General features: G+C 51.2%; 1 long non-coding RNA gene across 1 annotated transcript; it reads right to left on the bottom strand.

Annotated features, from left to right (window-relative positions):
• Positions 1 to 422: 422 nt before the first annotated feature.
• Positions 423 to 5,312, bottom strand: LOC134555881 (uncharacterized). The gene is made up of 4 exons (XR_010081525.1): positions 5,139 to 5,312; positions 3,765 to 3,925; positions 1,412 to 1,562; positions 423 to 623 (listed from the first exon to the last, which is right to left on the bottom strand). It is a non-coding gene; the product is annotated as an uncharacterized LOC134555881 (long non-coding RNA).
• Positions 5,313 to 17,503: the final 12,191 nt, after the last annotated feature.

The following is a 17,503-nucleotide window of genomic DNA, read 5'->3' as shown; positions in this document are numbered from 1 at the left end:
CAAGGGGGTGTGCAGTACTGAGGTGTTCAAACCAGGCACACCCAAAGTTCGACACCACTCATGGATAACCGGTCCTGCACAAGAACCAGATCTCATTGTTCCCCTCCCCAAACCACCTCACTTGCCCTTCTAAGTGACCTCAACACCACTCCCAGAGCCCTGACTGTTCCTCCTCACCTGGTTTCCTGCAGCAAGGATTATTTCTGCCAGTTTGCCATCCTCTAATTCCTCAAATTCCCCTGGTTCCGGCTGCCCACTGTAATTGTGTCACATGCACATCTCGCCAGCATAATTCCATACTGATAAATGTCTTAACTTCACATAATGAGTGGGGAGAGCCAGGACCAATAACTGCTCATTATTTCCCCATTATTTTCGCTTTGGTGCTGTGTAAATTAGCTGAGGAGCTCTGCACTCCCCTATTTTGACAATTCAATGGCAGCAGCCATTTCAGCAGTTGCTTTAACAGTTCTAATTTGCCAGGTTTATTTCCAAGAAGTTCTGCCACCAGCAATTTGTCTGTTTGCTCGCACACCCTTTGGCATTCCTTCTGCAAGGCTCTGCCTGCACATCCCGCTCCAGAGGCTCCGGACTTTGCCAGCTTCCACCCTGTGATCCTCATTCTGCAGAACACAAAGGAACCATGATTAAAGAAAAATCCAGAAATTACAACTGCAAACTAAAAAGACCAAGCGAAATCTTTGAATGGGTCCTTTTTGCAGAGGATTAAAGGAGAAAAAGGAGTCCCGTGTCTCACTCAATTATTTCTTATCTGTTTCGGGGCTGCAATATGCGTTTGGATAATTTGTCAGAGTGGGATGAGCACATCCATTATTTATGTATTTATCAGTTTTGGAGAGTTACCTGATGGCCATTCTGCTCTGTGGAGCTGCCAATCAGCTGAGCTCAACAACAGCTACAGGAAAGAATCACGGAATGTCCTCAGTGGGAAGGACACACAGGGATCGTGGGGTGTCACTCCTGGCCCTGCACAGAGACCCCAACAATCCCACCCTGGACATCCCTGAGAGCATTGTCCAAACATTCCTGGAGCTCTGGCAGCCTTGGGGCTGTGCCCATTCCCTGGGGAGCCTGGGCAGTGCCCAGCACCCTCTGAGGGAACAACCTTTCCCTGATATCCAACCTCATCCTTCCTGACACAGCTCCAGCTGTTCCTGGGGCCCTGGGATTGAGCCCCTCACGCTGGGAACAGCAGTTGTGGTACAGCCCCACACAGATGAAGAACTGCAGAAATGGACCATCCTTAGGAGCTGCTGAAAGATTCACACAGCAAAAAGGTTTTGCTGGAAAAGCCTCAGGGCTGACACTCGGGGTTGAAGCAAAAACTCTCCAGTGCAGGTACAAAACACAAATGCAAACAAAATAATACAAAACAAGGGAGATTGCACACCTTAGAAAGCCAGAGACCTCTGCAAGTCTGTGTTTATGGCTGCCATAGGGAACTGGAGCACCTCCCCCGTGGAGACAGGCAGGAGGAACTGGGGCTGCTCAGCCTGGAGACCTCAGAGCCATTTCCAGTGTCTGCACGACCTACAGGGAAACTGGACAGGGACTTCTTATCTGGAGTGCCAGGAGAAGGGGGATCAAACTGAAAGAGCGAAAATTCAGCTTAGACATTGGGAAGAAATTCCTGGCTGTGAGGGAGGTGAGGCCCTGGCACAGGGTGCCCAGAGGAGCTGTGGCTGCCCCATCCCTGGAAGTGTCCTAGGCCAGGTCGGACGGGGCTTGGAGCAACCTGGGACAGTGGAAGGTGTCCCTGCTATGGCAGGGGGGGTCTGGATGGGCTTTAAGGTCCCTTCCAACCCAAACCATTCCCTGATTCTGCATTTTCCATCAGGAGCATCTGGTGCTACTGCAAAGGGTGACAGGAGCAACATCTCAGGATAATAAACAGCAACTGAGGAGCTGTGCTATAAGAGTGCTCAGACACAGGCCAGCACCCCCCAGTGCATCCCAGACCACTCCATCCTGGAGCCAGCAGGGTCCCTGGCTCCGCTCTAGCAGTTCCAGTTGCACTCTGACCACCTCTGGCTTCTCCTGCTGGAATCAGGGATGTCAAACTGCTCCCAGTGCACAGACACAGCCACGGATTTCCAAACCCAGTCACAACCAAACCAGGGACAGGTTCAGGATCTTGTCATTCCCCTCAGCAGGAGGAGAAAAAAAATATCTAAAAAAGGAGCGCTGTCACCCAGGCATCTTGAGAGGTCACAAAGCCAATCACTCTGCCCTACCCAGGACCTGCTGGATGAGGAGTCCAGCAGCCAAACAATACATTTTTTTTTCCTTGATTGATTTGCACATTGTGAAAGTTGGGAGGGAGAAGAAGAGAGCAAAGGCAAAGCTATTCTGCCTTGACTACAATATCTGCTTCCACAAAATTGAAAACGTCTTTTTGGAGCGCTTCTGAACGTCTCAAAAATCAAGTTAAGGAAAGGTCTGAAATGAAAAGTCAGCTCAACAGAAAAGAAGTAAAAAGAGTTTGCAGAAATGTCAGCAGAAAGTACTTGTCTTTTTGTCCCTGGGGGTTTTTGTTCTAAAACAATCTGGTCAAATCACTCCAGAGTCACGATTAGCATCAGTGTTAGCAAATCTTCATTCTGTGCAAAAACAAATCAAATGCATTAAAATGCCTGCAAGCACAGTTCTTGTGGGAAAAGCAAGGCCCAGCTCTGGACTGCGAGGAAACACATTTAGATTGGAAATTTAGAAGGAGTTCTTTACCCAGAGTGTTGGGAGGCCCTGGCACAGGGTGCCCAGAGCAGCTGTGGCTGCCCCTGGATCCCTGGCAGTGTCCAAGGCCAGGCTGGACAGGGCTTGGAGCACCCTGGGACAGTGGGAGGTGTCCCTGCCATGGCAGGAGTGGCACTGGAATGTTTTAAGATCCCTTCTGACCCAAACCACTCCCCGATTCCAAGTTTCCTTCAACACCTCAAGTGCAGGTGCTGTGGCTTTGCAGGGACCCCTCCCTGGGCTGGTGGAGCAGAGCATGGGGAAGGAAAAGCAGGAATGAGGGATTCACAGGATCCTCCCTGCTGCTGTTCAGTGCCCCACTGACCCTGTGGCACAGCAGGAGTTCTGGGGCAGTGCTGCCCTTCATTCCCAATGGGATCTTGGCAAGGGAATCCGTGAATCCCTAATTCCTGAGCACCTGGTTTGCACATTTCTCTGCTGTGTAACCGTGGTGTGAGCTCCTACCACAGCCTGTGCTGAAGGGACACTTCTGCCTCTGGTGGCACATGAGCCAGCAGCAGAGATATCCAAGCATGTATCCAGATGTATCCAAGCCTGCCTTGGATAGATCCCATCTGGGAGATGATTAGCAGTAATTAATGTAATTAAACCCCACCATTGACCTGAGCACTGCAGCTTTGCACCACTCCTGGGCTCCAAGGGCTTGTCTGACAACAAGGGAACAAAGGACAGGACAGGAGGAAACGGCCTCAAGGTGCACCAGGGGAGGTTTAGGTTGGATATCAGGGACAATCTCTTCACTGAAGGGCTGTCCAGCCCTGGCACAGCTGCCCAGGGCAGTGCTGGAGTCCCCATCGCTGGAGGGGTTTCACAGACATTTGGATGTGGCACTCAGGGTCGTGGGTTAGTGGTGGCCCTGGCAGTGCTGGGTCAATGATCTTGAGGGTCTTCCCCAGCCTAAATGATTTTAAGGTTTTCTGAGGTGACAGAGATCCCCAGAGGTGTAAACCCAGTGCCCTCCCAGCTGGTCCCTCACTACTCAAACCCACCAGTCTGGGCACTGCAGCCGGGTCTCACAGGGCCTCTTGCAGGAGCCAGCTGCTCTCCCAATCCATTCTTCCTTCAAGGTGGTGGCAACCTTCTGCCAATGGGATGAGGCAGATGACATCATTCCCTGCACTGGATGTCACCAGCTGGAGCTCATCCCATCCTGAGACAGGCCCAAAAATTCAAACAACACATCACTCTAAGGAAGCTGCCTCAGGTCAGGACAGAGACACAAACAGCAGAGCCGCTACTCCCAGAGAATTCCTGCAGCACTGAGCTCCAACCACCTTCCAAGATCCGTCTGCACACTGGAGCTCCTCACATGCAGTGCAGCTCTCCCAAGAATCATGGAATGGTCTGGGTTGGAAGGAACCCTAAAGATCGTCCAATTCCCACCCCTGCCATGGGCAGGGACACCTCCCACTATCCCAGGCTGCTCCAAGCTCCATCTAACCTGGCCTGGAACAATTCCGGGGATCCAGGGGCAGCCACAGCTTCTCTGGGTACCCTGTGCCAGGGCCTCACCTCCCTGCCAGGGAACAATTCCTTCCCAGTATTCCATCTGTCCCTGCCCTCTGGCAGTGGGAAGCCATCCCCCCTCCTTGGCCTGTCCCTCCATTCCTCGTCCACATTCTCTCTCCCTGTTTCCTGTCAGCTCCTTCAGGTACCACAAGGCCATGATTTGGTTACCCCAGAGCTTCTCCTCTCCAGGCTGAACAATCCCAGCTCTCCCAGCCTTTCCTCCCAGCAGAGCTGCTCCATCCCTCTGATCATCCTGGGGCCTCCTCTGGACTCTCTCCAGCAGCTCCACGTCCTCCCTGTGCTGGCCCCAGGGCTGGGGCAGCTCTGCAGGTGGGGTCTCACCTGAGTGGGGCAGAGGGGCAGAATCCCAGTCCCTTTCCTGCTGCCCACTCTGGGGGATCACTCCAGCACAGGGCTGGACTGGAGGTGGCTCTGGGAGTGACAGCACTGAGCAGCTCCAGGGCTGCAGAGAGCAGCACAGAAATGATCAAAGTGACACTTGCAGGTAAAAACTGGGGTCATCCCACCCAGGGCATGCACAGGACCAGCAGCCAGAGCCAGGAGAGGAGGGAAGAGATTCCTTCCCCTCTCAGCCACGAAGTTCGTGGACTGAGCACTCAAAGCCCCTCAGCTCCGAGGGCTGCATCCATGCCTGGAATAATGATAACGCCCAGGAACCACTGCTGCCTTCGGTGCTATCGCGGAAAAACAGCTCCTGCTATCACAGCGAAGCACAGAGGGAACGGGAGGAGGACAGGAAAAATACACCCCCAGCAGCACAAAAAGCCGGGATCAGCTCAATTCAGGGCTCGGAGAACCCAGCCCAGCCAATCACCGCACACAAATGAGATTACCAGGGTCTGTCTGGCACCGCGCGATGCTGAAAGGCTTTTCCTCCCCTCCCGTCTCCCCGAGGATCCGAATTCCTCCTCCGGAGGAGAGGCGGGCGGGGCAGCGCAGTGTCCGCGCACCGCGGCGGGCTCGGGCTGCCGGGCTGGGGCTCCGCTGCCGCAGCATCCCCGGAGCCGCGGGCGGGGGAAGGGAAGAGAAGGGAAGGGAAGAAAAGGGAAGGGAAGGAAAGGGAAGGGAAGGAAAGGGAAGGGAAGGAAAGGGAAGGGAAGGAAAGGCTGCTACTGCCACCTGCAGCCCGCTCCGGGTGGAACGGGCCCGACGGGCCGGGCTAAGAGGGGTCAGCCTGCCGAAAGCCCTGCGGCCGGGGTTCCCGGGGGGACAAGACCCGGCTGCTCCGCGGCGTGTGCCATCCTCGGTGCCAAGCGCCTCCCTGAGCTGCGCGACCCTCCGGGCTGACACAGAGGCAAATATCTGGTCTGGAAAGAGGTGACAAATCTTTGAAGAGAACAATGGAGGTAGAGATCGCCTGTCGGGGTATTGGCATTATCCTGATGCCACCCAAAAATAACCCCCAAAGAGCTTTCCCAGAGTAGCTGTGGCTGCCCCTGCATCCCTGGAAGTGTCCAAGGGCCAGGTTGGATGGGGCTTGGAGCAACCTGGGAATAGTGGAAGGTGTCCCTGCCCGTGGAATGAGATGAGCTTTAAGGTCCTTTCCAACCCAAACCATTCCATGATTCTGTGATCCAACAAAAGCCTCCATGTGCAAATTCATCAGCTCCAGCAGCAGTGTGCAAGGGGTTTTTTTCCAGCAGGGAACATCAGGAATACATGGAGGTTTGTGCAAAAGGGGTGATTGGAATCTGAGATGTGCAATTAATACTGGAGCACAGATTGGGTGGCTGGCAGCTCTCCCGAAGCCCGAGGTAACGTCAAGCATCTCCTCCTCTATAAAAAGACAGAACTTAATCTCAAAGGACTCTGGATGTTCACATCCTGGGAAGGCAGGGTGCCAAGAACGCAGTTATTTTCTTTACAAAACCTGGCCTAATCCCATTTTACTCCTAAAATCGGCTGTCCTCTCTGAAGGAAATTGAACCTGGACATAAAGAAACACTTCTGCCCTGAAACACCCCACCAAACACCATCCTCATCCTACTGAGAGCCTGCAGAGCACAGACACACAGCCATGAGCCCCTGATCTCCACATGCCCAAAACAAAATACCAGGAAAACTGAAACAGGAGAGAAAAAGCTTTAAATTTCCCCTTGGACTCTGCGATGACATAAGGAAATCACCCCCATGACCCCAAAACAAGTGACAAAAAGCAATGGATATGGTACCAAAGGCTATTTGCTAATTAACAGGAAATTTTACCATCTGCAAATCCCCCCCTCAAGCTTCACTACATCAATCAATCTCTACCTTGAGAGGGAATGAAACTTCAACCAAATCCTTCTTCCAAAAATATGAACCTCAAAGCTCCTGCAAGAGTTAATAAGGGGGATGAGAACCCCAGGCTCTACACACAAAATAAAAGGAGTCCTAAAGCACTGGATTCATATTTCAGCCTGACTTTAGTGCTAAATGTCGGCCAATTTTGACAGAAATCCATCACCCAAATAAAATTTGAAGGTCTAAAGCAGAGAGTTGAAGCATAAAAATATACTGCAAAGGCACATTTAAAGCCCAGGTCTAAAATTAGTTGTTTGACACAGGGAGTTTTAACAGTGCTGCAATCCCCCCTTCCTACACCGATTTTGTTCTCTAAGCTCACACATGGCTAAATCCCATATTTTTTAATAAGTTATTGCTTAAAAGGAAGGATTCTCCTCTGTGTTCTGCCTTATTAGGACAGGTGTCACCATTTAACACAAGTCTGCCAGGATAAGTGGAAGTCCCCAGGTTTGTTGATCACTTCCCCAGGATTTAATAAAATTACAAGTTGTTCAGCCCAGCTCTGTAAATTGACAAGAAATGCATTTAACAATTTCAGTAAGTTATTTCTGCATACCAAAGCTGGGTGATATTCATCTCTTCTTTTAAAAAAAGGATGTCTTATCCTCCTCCTAATACAGAGGAAAGATGTAAAGATCCCCTAATCTTTGAAGGAAGGTGTCTTCAAACCCTCCACACTATTCGCGCATGAAAATAAATCCATAGGAAAAGAAGAGCTCATGCTTGGAATGTTAACATATTGTAGCATCAATTATAATATTTATCACGCAGGGAATGAGAAGTTAGCAACCATTTATAGCCCAATTCCAGTAAACATTAGTGCCTTTCCCAGCATATACACACACCCCCACAATTAATCAGAGGGAAAACTCTCCCCAAATAAATCCGAGCTGCTTCAGAGGCAGCTTTGTTTTCCCCATCTCTGCAGATTGTTTTACAAGGAATGAACCCCCCCCATCCCAGACCTTCAGAGAAACCACTGCGAAGACCTTTCCCCGTGGGGGAACTGCTCTTTCTGAGGATGAACAGCAATTTTGGGGACTGCAGGGGCTGCCTGGCACCGGTGGCACAAACACCCCATGGAGGGGTTTGTAGGCACCTGGGAGAGATGGCCGAGGAACAGCTGTGCCTGCATGGTCCCCTCTGGTGCCCAGGGGCCAGGACAGTTCTCCAGCCACTGCAGGAAGAGATCTCCAAGTGTCTGCCACAACCTGGCACAGGCAGACCCAGCGTCAGTGACACAAGTGGGCCACCAAAGCACAAAATCATAGTTTTCCTTCAAAAGTAAAATCCAAATCTTCATTGATGACAAAACAAGACAAGAGACCCTGAACTCTGAGCCCCAGCCCTCAGCAAGGCCACTGCCCACCAGCAGCACCAGTTTGGGGCTGGTTTTACCACTGGAGCTGGAGAGGGACACGCAGAGGTGGGACCTGCTTCACCCACCTCAATGGGCACGAGAAGATCCACTCAGGAGAACACATGGAGCATCCTCACAAACCTCAGGGACCCAGCACAAAGTCCCAGAGCAAGGACCTTCCATATCACCTCCCCACAACCCCTCAGAGCAGGTACCACCCACACCATGTCCCCTTGAACCCCAACTCAGGGACTCCCCCTAAACCTCCACACCAGGGACTACAACACCACCTCCCCACAAACCCCCAGTCCAGGGAACCCCCCAGACCAGGGAACCTCCCCAAACTCACATAGCAAGGACCCCTACAACCCCTCCTCCTAAACCCCAATTCAGAGACCCCCCTAAAACTCCACACCAGGGCCCCCAACATGACCTCACCCCAAACCCCCAGCCCAGGGACCCTTCACACCACCACCCCCCAAACTCCCAAACCAGGGAAACCCCCAAGGCTCCAGACTAGGGAAACCCCCAGCCCAGGGATCTCCCAAACCACCCACACCATCACCCCTCAAACCCCCAGTACAGGGACTGCCCCCTAACCCCCAGATCAGGGACCCCAATACCACCTCTCCTCAAATCCCCACTTCATGGACCTCCCCAAACCCCCAGATCAGGGACCCTCATGCCACCTCCCCAAAACCACCGGCCCAGGAACCCCCTGAAACCCCCAGCCCAGGGACCCCCCACCTCACACAGAGCCCTTGTCAGGAGTTCCTCAGCAAAGAGGCTGCTCCCAGGCTAACAGGGCCATGTAAATAATAGGTCCAGTATAAAATTAGGAGATGCGGGTCAAGGGGGAGATGCTTTAGGAAAACAGGATGAACAAGGCTTCGCTCCAAAGGGAGAACCGGGGAAAAGACAGAGCACAACCAAAAGGGGGCAGAGGGAGTCAGAGCTGTGCCAGCAGCCTGTGGATCACAGAATCCTTCAGGAATCACAGAATCCTCAAGGCTGGAAAAGCCCCCAGCCTCACCAAGCGCACCCGTTGCTGCCAGGGGCTGAGCAGAGCCATAATCCTGCCCCGTGGGAAGCGGGAGCTGACGCCTTCCTGCTGCTCTCCTTTCACTTCCCAACGCACCTTCTCCACAAAAGAGGAATTTCCAGAATGGTTTTCGCTCCCCATTCCCACATCCTCTGTGTTGTTATTGTTTGGGTTCAGAGTTGCCATGAGAACGTGCAGCCAATGTTAATTTAATGGAATTACCATGTGTGGAAAAGGACCAGGGCCAGAGCCCGGCTCCCTGGTTCATTCCCTCACAACCAGGCCCTGAGCAGATATTCCATGGAATGCTGGCCGGTGAGGGCTTCCAGGCTTAGCTTACCCCTGCACAGCTCTTCCCAGAGCGAATAATCCAGGATATTCCTTTCAAAACCGCTTTTCTGATGGGAAAAAAAAGCCCTGAAGGAGTGCCTGAAATGCAGAGCTGCCTCATCACTCCCACACTGAACGGATCCTTAGCGCTGGGAAGCTCAGGAGTTTCAGGGCAGATTTAGAGTTTTCCTTTGTTTCTGCACTCAGTCCCCGTGGAACACTTTGTGGCTGTTCCCTCCCCAGCAATCACAGAGCAAGGTGCAGGAATCAGACCCACACAAGCCTTTCATGACTCAGTTTCCACGTCAGCTTTTTCCTTATTCACTGCAGAGCTCAGGGTGCTTTCAGCCTGGGAGACTAAAGCAAGATTCCAAGGGAAAAGACAGATTTTTCTATCCAAGTTTGGGTGATCAATGTGAGCTCTGTGGTGACAAAGAGCACGAGTCCAGGACAGAGGGCACAGATCCGTGGCTGCCAATCCTGCCCGTGGTCCCTGTGAGATCCTTCAGAGGCATATCCTGGTTTTCCTCAGGCAGGAAGGTTTGCTGCCCCTTCAGAGGCAAAAATTGCCATTTTTCCCACTTCCCAGAGAAGGGAAGCCAATCCAACAAGGCTGAGTCCAGCAGAAACCAGGGAGGAGGAGGAAAAGACACCAGATGTAGTAGCCCAGGGTCTCTGAGGCTTAAACCACAGCGTGTCAGTTGTAGATAAGGCCCTTCAAAGCCGTTGTTTTATTCCTTTAAAACCATGCTGGCTGCGGCCAGAGCTATGAATTCACGGAGCAAAGCTCTTTCCCAAGGCCAATATTGCCTGTCCAGATGATCCCATAATTCCACCGAGGTCCAACATTTCATTTGGCCTCCCGGCAGACCTGACCTTGCAGGAATATTTTCTTGGCGCGAGCCACAGAGAAACTGTGAAGAGAAAGTATTAAATGCTTTCAAAGGAGACGAGAGCAGAAGGAGTTTTTTTTGTTTCTTGCTGTCTACTTGGTGATAAAGAGACAAAAAAAAGCCAGAACTTCATAAAACCCTGTTTGTTAATGATCAGGAAATGCAAAGCCTGACTACGGAATTACGCTGCTCTTTTGAAGGAGCTTCTGGTGGCTTCTGCAAAAGAAAACAGAGCCAACTAATGCCAATAATAGCCTAAATAATTAAAAGAGAAGTTTTCTCTCTTGAGAGTGGAAGCCAACAAGGGGATTAACAAAGGAAGAGAGATAAAGTAAGGAAAAACTCTTGCATTTTCAGTAAAAGGGATGAGTTTATTACAAGTATATTAAAAAAAATAAGAAGTCAGTGATAGGCTCTGGACTTTGGTCCTAAATTGGAATGTCTCAGTCAACCACACCAAAAATACACCCTCACTCCAAATAATCTGTTCAGTGCTCACTAGATCTGGGGAAAACCCACCTAAATGAGCTTCAAGAGGCTTGGAGAACCAAGTAGGTGGAATGAAAAAAACCACATTCCTGTTGGCTTACTGAGATTCCCAAGGTGCTGCATATCCAGGGAATTTTAATTCAACTAAATTCAGTTGAACTTCAGGTTAGAACTGCACACTGTGCCCTGCAGGCTGGTTTGGGTTGGACAATAGGAAGAATTTCTTCCTGGAAAGGGCGGCCAGGCCTGGGAAGGGGGTGCCCAGGGAGGTTTGGAGTCCCCATCCTTGGACATGTCCACGGAATGCCTGGACTTGGTACTCAGTGCTCTGAGCTGGGGACAAGGTGGGGATAGGGCACAGGTTCGACTCAAGGGTTTTGGAGGGTGTTTTCAAATGATTCTATAATTCCATGATTTTTTTTGAGCGAGAGGATTTTTGGAGCATCTACAAGGTGGCTCTGGCTGGGAGAATGATTCCACTTTTCTTTGTGTGCATCAAAGTCAGTTGTTTGGTTTCCCTCCATCCTCCAAAAGCTTCAAGCTTTGAGAGAGGCACAATTGACCTCCTGGTGCCCCCCTAGGCACCCACATCCCATCTGGAAGTTGTGGCTGTGGACTGTTGCAGCAGCTCTCTTGTTAGAGAGTAGAAATGAGCCCAGACACAGACTCCTTGTTTATCACAGCATGAAAAGGGCCCTGGTTTATTCCTCTTTACAGCTCAGCCATCCTGACTCCAACCATTCACTGACTCTGACTGCAGCAAGCTCCTGCTGGAGGTTTCCCTTGCAGCCTCTGACTGCTGCTATTTCCTGCTGAACTCTGACAGCAGGGATTGGTGTGCAGACCCTGACTGCAGGGATTGGTGTGCAGACTGTGACTGCAGCTTTTACCCAGCTAGACTGTGACTGCAGGGATTGGTTTGCAGACTCTGACTGCAGCTTTTACCCAGCTAGACTGTGACTGCAGGGATTGGTGTGCAGACTCTGACTGCAGGTTTTCACCCAGCTAGACTGTGACTGCAGGGATTGGTGTGCAGGCTGTGACTGCAGGGATCAGTGTGCAGACTCTGACTGCAGGTTTTCACCCAGCTAGACTGTGACTGCAGGGATTGGTGTGCAGGCTGTGACTGCAGGTTTTCACCCAGCTAGACTGTGACTGCAGGGATTGGTTTGCAGACTCTGACTGCAGCTTTTACCCAGCTAGACTGTGACTGCAGGGATTGGTTTGCAGACTCTGACTGCAGCTTTTACCCAGCTAGACTGTGACTGCAGGGATTGGTGTGCAGACTCTGACTGCAGGGATTGGTTTGCAGACTCTGACTGCAGGTTTTCACCCAGCTAGACTGTGACTGCAGGGATTGGTGTGCAGACTCTGACTGCAGGGATTGGTTTGCAGACTCTGACTGCAGGTTTTCACCCAGCTAGACTGTGACTGCAGGGATTGGTGTGCAGACTCTGACTGCAGCTTTTACCCAGCTAGACTGTGACTGCAGGTTCCAACAATAGGCTCTCACTGCAGACCCAGACTGACCTCACAGCAGTGATTCTCTCCTCAGAATCCTTCTTCTTCATGCTCCTCTCACTCCCTCTTCTTCAAAGTTCCTCCTCCACTATCCAGCTCACCCACTCCCTTTTATGACACTTGTCTTTATTGGATGTAGCTGTGATTCATCAGGGGTGAGGCTGTGTTGGGTAATTAACACAGCTGTTACTTATCAGGGGCAAGGTCACCTGTATTCCCCTCTCCTGCAGTGGACTGCAATCCCAGCTGTGCCAAAGTCCAGGAGCAGCCCCTCCTGGCTGGTTTCCAGAGCCAGTTTTCATCCCTTGCCCATGGGTAGGAAGTGTGGTTAAAATATCACCAAACTTGGAATTATTCTTTCCCTGCAAGTCCAGATTTCCAGCCTGAGGTCTCCCAAAGCAGGATTTCAAAGGCAAATCCCCATTTCTCTTCAGCAAGAAAAATATCCTGACAATATTTTGCTTTGACCTTCTTGAAGTGTTTTAATAAGACTGAAACAATCCATATTAACAGAGATTGAAATGTTTCATTTCCACACTGCTGCCTCAATTGCTGCATGATACGAGAGGAATAGAGCACAGCAATTTTACAAATGGTTTCAATAATGTCCCACTAAACTCTGCCAAAAATCAATTTCTGAACAGAGAGCTCTTTTCCCAGGGAAAAATCTCCCTGGGGCTGTAATGCCAGGGTGTGTGGAGAGGGTGAGCTCGGAGGACACCCTGCAAGTGCTCCAGCAGCTCTCTGTGCTTGGAAGTTGTGACAGAGGGAATGAGACCTTGAGTCACGCTTTTGCAACTCCTGGTGCTACTACAGGAGTAGCAACAACAACATTAACAACTTTTGTCCTCTTAATTCAAACCACGAATCCATGTCCTTGCATGGATTCCCATGCCCACCTTTGGATATTGCAGGGATTCAAGGTGTGCAGTCCTCTTTACAGAGCCAAGAAGAGTAAAAGATGTTTTGGGCACCCAAATCTGGTTGGAAATCCTCCGGTAATTCCCCTCCTGGGAGTCGGACAGGAGCCTCAGGTCCGGATCCTTTTCATTTAAATTCTACACTTCCATGGAGCTGCTGGAGAGAGTCCAGAGGAGGCACCAGGATGATCAGAGGGATGGAGCAGCTCTGCTGGGAGGAAAGGCTGGGAGAGCTGGGATTGTTCAGCCTGGAGAGGAGAAGCTCTGGGGTGACCTCACTGTGGCCTTGCAGTACCTGATGGAGCTGACAGGAAACAGGGAGAGAGAATGTGGACAAGGAATGGAGGGACAGGCCAAGGGGGGAATGAATTCCCACTGCCAGAGGGCAGGGATAGATGGAATACTGGGAAGGAATTGTTCCCTGGGAGGGAGGTGAGGCCCTGCACAGGGTGCCCAGAGAAGCTGTGGCTGCCCCTGGATCCCTGGAACTGTCCAAGGCCAGGTTGGACAGGGCTTGGAGCAACCTGGGACGGTGGAAGGTGTCCCTGCCAGCCTCACCTCGCGAGGAGTAGGAAAGGTTTCAGATCGCTGCCTGCCAGGTGCATCCTTTCCTCCTTTAAATCTTTTCTCTCCGACCTTCCCTCTCCTCCTTCTCTGCAAAACTCTTCCTGCCACCTCCTGGAAGAAGCTGCAACTGCTGCAGTGCCTCTGCAGAAGGGGAATAAATGCTCTGGATGTGCTGGAAAGCTCTCCAGGTCTGCGGGGAGGTGGGAGCTCCTGCGTGGATTTCCAGCCTCTCCTCTGTGTCTTTTCTCTCTCCAGGAGTGCCTTCCTTGAGGGGTTTTTCTGACGTTATCAGTGCTAAATGCCGGTGCTTCCCCCCAGTCATTGCTTTCTTTTCAAGGAGAAGACAATGAGGGAATTCAGCCAAAGCACAGGAAATTAGGGAGAGCGATTAAGATCCACACCTTTGTGGTGTGGCTTTGTGTGCCTGTCCAGCCAACAAGACAAATTTGGGTGTCATTATTTGTGTTACAAAGGGAATGACAAACAATCTGAGAGAAGTCCCCATCAGGGGTTATCCGAACACAGTAAATTACCTCTGTCCCTAAAAAGGCAGAAATAAGAATAAAATTAAATGGTCGATTTACTCAAGTGACAGGAAATTTTGAAGCTAGAAAGTAACAAAATGGTTTTGGCAATCAGGTAAATATTGGAATGCATTTAGACAATGCACTCAGGCACAGGGTGGGAATTTGGGATGTCCTGTGCAGGGCCAGGGGTTGGACTGGGTGATCCTTGTGGGTCCTTTCCAGTTCAGGATATTCCACATAATTCATATCCTGTGATGCAATTTCAGCAAGTTAATGCCTGTCATCTGGGATAACTGCATTTAACATCAGTGTTGTTTCAGCGGGAATTTTACCCGGGATAATCCCCTCAGCTTTGGATGCTCACTTTATCCATGAGTATCCTTTTAGCTCACTGACTCCCATATCTGTCCAGTCAGTTTTATTTTCCTGCAAAATCCTACGGCATGTTTGCTAAATACAGCACTGCCTCGTACAAAGTGCTGAGGTCAGGGAGTTGTGCTGGATAACAACACAATTCATTGGGATTTTTATTATAATTATTATGCCAAAGCCCTGTAGAATCTCTCCTATATTTATCCCGAGTCGATCCTGTATTAAGAGAAGGATCAACAAATCTTCCAGAAAATCTGAGGGGTCTGGCCTTGGAGGGGTTCAATATTTAGTGCACAGGGACTGATTTAAACACCAAAATTGGGAGTGTTTACACATCTAGAGAGCTGCACAGGATATATTCCTTAAACTGGGAGTCCGGGATGTTCCTGCTCCTCTGCAGCTTCCAAAATACCCCAAAAATGATGTTAGTGGGTAACAAAAGTCTCCAATTTCTTTTGTAGTCAGAGGATTTTCAAATATCGTGGATTTCAAGGCTGGCATTTCTTTGTTAAATCCTTTGGCCAGGTACAGCTCTCCTGTCTTTAAGCAGCTCCTTTGAAGACTGTAGGATTTTTTCCTACCTTAATAATAATTTATTTGTTTTTTCAGCTTCCCAGTCCCTGCCAGACAGCTTGGATTGTGCTGGGAGAGTACTGGCCTAGAAAAGGAAATAGGGATGAATGAAATCTCAATTTCTCTGGATCTAATCATATATTATTGGTTTTAATTCAGCTGTACTTTGCTCCAGCACCAATTCCCCCAGCATTTCCCTGTTTCTCACCTCCCTGGAGATTTTATGCCCAATGTAAAATCAGGGAAGAGCCATTCACATTTTCTTTCTGGGGTTGTAGGGCCTGAATTGTGTTCCCTTCACATCTGGGTAAATTCAGACTTTCCGGGTGACTTTGGGGAGGCAAACAAGCCCAGCGTGGTCACAACACCTCAAGTCCTCTGGAATCCAAGCTGAAATTCCTCCAGCTTTTCTGTGTGGGATCATTTTTATATCCATTCTGGGAGGGCTTGTACAGCAAGTCGTGGCTCAGTGCCCTTTTTGGGAGCACGGTGTCCCTGGGGGTAGCTGTGAGGGGGGCACAGGGGCTGTGCTGCTGCTCCAGCTCAGGTGGATGCCATCCCTGGATGTTCCCGGGCAGATCCCATGGGGAGCAGCACAGCTTGGAGCCAGTGTCTGCAAACACCAGGGGACACTGCCAGGCTGAGCAGTGCCCGGGCTGGACGTGGCCTCAGCCCCTGCCACCCCCACAGCCCTGCCCGGGCTCCTCTGAGGCTTGGTGACATCGCATCAGTGTCCCTGCAAGGAGGGGATGTGGGGCCAGCAGGGCAGGATGGACTGGGACAGTGCCCTGCCCAAGGTGTCACCCTTCAGAGCAGGATGAGGACACGGGGGTGACAGCCGGGTGCTGCACCCCAGGACAACCCTCAGCTGCCTCCCAGCCTCTGCCTGGAGCATTCCAGCTGGGAGTGCAGCTTGGTGGGAGGGCAGGGGGCACCAGGGCGTGGTGGGGACAGAGCAGGTGGCGCTCAGGCGGTGCTGTGGGGGAAGCCAGAGGTGCTGCTGGAGCGCTGGGAGCAGGGGATTAGCGGGACTGGAGGGGAATGGAGAGGTCAGCCGGGCTCCACCTCCCTGTTCATGCCAAGGGCACATCGTCCTTGCATCACGTCTGAGCACAGCCGTGTGTTTGCTATCCAAATGGCTTGGAAGGACCAGGTGCAGGCTAAAAGGGGCTGCAAAGTTTGGCTGCTTGGAGCAGAGTTGGTGCTTCCCCTGTCAGACCTGTCTGATGGCTCCTTATCCCAGTGCCCTGCTGTGGCAGCACTTACAAAGATCTGGCTGGGAAGGGTACAAAAGTAACTCCCATTCCTCCTCTTTGCATGACCTTTAAATTCCAGTTTTTATTGGCACAAATTGGGGGTGTTCAGCCCGGAGAAATGAAGGCTCTGAGACCTTAAAACCCCTTCCTGTGCCTAAAGAGAGCTTGAGAGGGACTTTGGACAAGAGATGGAGGGACAGGACAAGGGGGAATGGCCTTAAGCTGCCAGAGGGCAGGGGTAGATGGGATATTGGAGAGAAATTCTTCCATGAGAGGGTGGTGAGGCCCTGGCACTGGTAGTTCAGAGAAGCTCTGGCTGTCCCTGGAAGTGTCCAAGGCCCTGTTGGACAGGGCTTGGAGCAACCTGGGATAGTGGAAGGTGTCCCTGGCCATGGTCTGGATGTGCTTTAAGGTCCTTTCCAGCCCAAACCTCTCTGGGATTCTGGGATTTGCCTTAGGAGAACCCTGCTGGGATTCAGCACTGCAGGAGGTGTTCCATCCCATGGGGTTGTTCTCGTGGCAGGACGGGACCAGCAGCCACTGCCCACCCCAGTCAGCCCCGAGGGGACAGGACAGCACTCACCAGAGGATTGAGTGGGCATTTGGAAAACAGCACAGGAATGTGGGGAGAGAGCAATGGAAACAAAGCCAGCAGGGCTCGGCTCCCTGGGAGAAGATCCTGTTTGATGGCTCTGCTGAATCAGGGCCCAAGAGCAGCTCCATCTCCATCAGCTGCTGGAATGACACTGGATCAGCCGAGCTGGTGATGCCAAGGGGGTGAAGGCATCTCCAAGGGCTTGGGAAGCCAATGGCTTGCAAGGATGCCAGAGGAGGAGCTGGCAAAGCAAAGCCTCCAGCGGGGCTGGGCTCGCCAAACGCCTCCTCCCACACAGTAAATTCACCCCCAATTAAAAATGTATCTGTTAGCTTTCCTGAGATTGATCACACATTTAATCAGGCACTGCTCAGATATAGAGTAGCACTGAAAGGCAGAGATAATAAAGAAATCATTCTTTTAAAGGAGTAGCTGCATTGCAGATCAATTTCTTCAAAACCTTCATG

Source organism: Prinia subflava, chromosome 11 (genome assembly GCF_021018805.1).
Source record: "Prinia subflava isolate CZ2003 ecotype Zambia chromosome 11, Cam_Psub_1.2, whole genome shotgun sequence".
NCBI classification, from domain to species: Eukaryota; Metazoa; Chordata; class Aves; order Passeriformes; family Cisticolidae; genus Prinia; species Prinia subflava.
The sequence above is the reverse complement of the archived record's forward strand: the minus strand, read 5'-3'. Positions and strand labels throughout refer to the sequence as shown.